This window comes from Galeopterus variegatus, unplaced genomic scaffold (genome assembly GCF_000696425.1).
Source record: "Galeopterus variegatus unplaced genomic scaffold, G_variegatus-3.0.2 Scaffold2009, whole genome shotgun sequence".
Classification (NCBI taxonomy): Eukaryota; Metazoa; Chordata; class Mammalia; order Dermoptera; family Cynocephalidae; genus Galeopterus; species Galeopterus variegatus.
Window position 1 is genome coordinate 277,456 of NW_007728120.1, and position 2,009 is coordinate 279,464.

A 2,009-nucleotide genomic window follows, 5' to 3' on the forward strand; every position below is an offset into this window, starting at 1 on the left:
GGATCCCACATAAAGACCGGTTCCCGCTCACTGGCTGAGCGAGGGGCGGGTGCAGCACCGAGGGTTGCGATCCGTTGCCGGACACGAAAAATGACAAAAAGGAAAAAAAAAAAAGGAAGAAAGAAAACAAAAATAAATATTTTAAAGAAATCTTAAGAATACTCTTGTGATGATAAACTAAAATATGAGACTATCAGGCATTACCATAATTAGAACTGTGCTGTGTTTATATTTGTGCTTCAATATTTTGAAATGCCTGTAGAAAATTTGGCATTTTGTAAAAAAAAAAAAAAATACATAACCTCTTGACCTTAATAAATATTTTACTGTTTCCATCTGGCCCTTGTTAATGCCCATCACATTCATTTGAATGTAAAAGATAGGATTTTTATGATTTAAATAACCTGTATATATGTATACACACTATATACAGAGTAAAGCCAATGTTTTATCAATACTATCAGTACAGTACTTTAATACTTCCTTCCCCTGGTTCTAATTTTTTAATTTGCAATTAATGCCATTTTCATAGAATACTGATGCCTTTAAGTTTTAGAAACATAGAAACTTCAAGTCTGAATGATCTAAAGGGGAAAAAGATGAAAGAAAGAGATTTGCCCCTTTAAAATCAACCTAACACACCATACCTTAGCAATGAAGTATTTCCGTAATTCTAACAGGATGGGCTCCTTGGCTACTTGCTTGCACTAGGGTCTAACTAGGTTTTATTAACACCCCACTGCAGTTACCAGGATGTTCCCACTGCTTGTACAAAGGAGAACTCCTTATTTTTTTCCCATGCTGATTTTTTCTTAAGGCGTCAAAAGGCAAGACTGTGGTCTGAGGCCAAATATGAAAAATGTCATCTCCACGAATGAGGAGAAAAGTCAAGGGATTTTAAAAATCGAGTCTTGTTAAGGTCAGTAGGCGTTGGGACCCCTACTGACCTTAACATCTTAAGCCCATTAACCAGTATTAGTTTGTAAAACCAGATTGTCTCCACTCTGGAGACTGGTAGCAAACGTGGTCCTTGGGAACAAGGGCTGGAGAGTTTGACATGGGTCACCAGCACGGTTCGCCTCTTTCTTTTTTCATGTTTATTTTATTTACTTTAAAATGGAATCAGACTATGGCTATATTTGAGCGAAGCTATGGCTGGGTATGGGCAGTGCCAGGGAAGAGATAGCAAAAAGCCCTTGGGGTTCGCAATCTCAGCTAGCAGACTTTCCTGTCTTCCTCAGAAGGAGGGGCCCGTGCTCCACAGCTGGAATGTGGGGGACGTTAAGTCATAAGGGCCCTGAGTTTTTCCCTTACCCAAGCCCCCAAAATGACACCACAAACCACTTCCTTCTGGAAACTGAAGGTCATAAGCTTTAAGGGACAATGGAGCTCAATGTAAGCTGCAGAAAGATGGAGACAGACGAGATGGAGAACCGCCGGTGGGGTGAGGGGATGCGCCCAGCCTGGGATAGCCGAATAGGGAGGTAATGGCCAGGGACTTCGGAAGCAGAAGGGCTGGATCTTCCAGAATCTGTCCAGGGAGGCCTGCCACAGCCCTCTGAGAAACCGGAGGGGCTCCTGCGAAAATCCAAGGCATCTATGTGCCCAGTGCTATCACCCCTCTCCTCGGGGTGATAATCCCCGTAGGAACCCTCCCCCCGAACTGGCCTTTTCCTGCCGTTTTATAAAACCACGAACACTCACGGAAAAAAGCAAAACATTTGTAAGGGGGTGGAAGGGCCAGGGGCAAATGGATGTTCTGCAAACATGGGGGGTGAGGGGGGACAGTTCGAGGAACTTTACCACTGGCATGGGGAGAGAGCCAGTATGAGGCCCGTAAGCCTTGGGGACAGAAGAGACAAGGAGCAGGAGCAGGGTCCAGCGGCGCCCCAGTTGAGGAGGATGACGGCCTGGGGCGCGGTCGCCGGTGGGGGGAGGCCAGCCCGCGGGCCGGGCGTCGGGAGGCAGAGGCCGGCCTAGGCCTCAGGGGCCCGGACACACCCACCGCC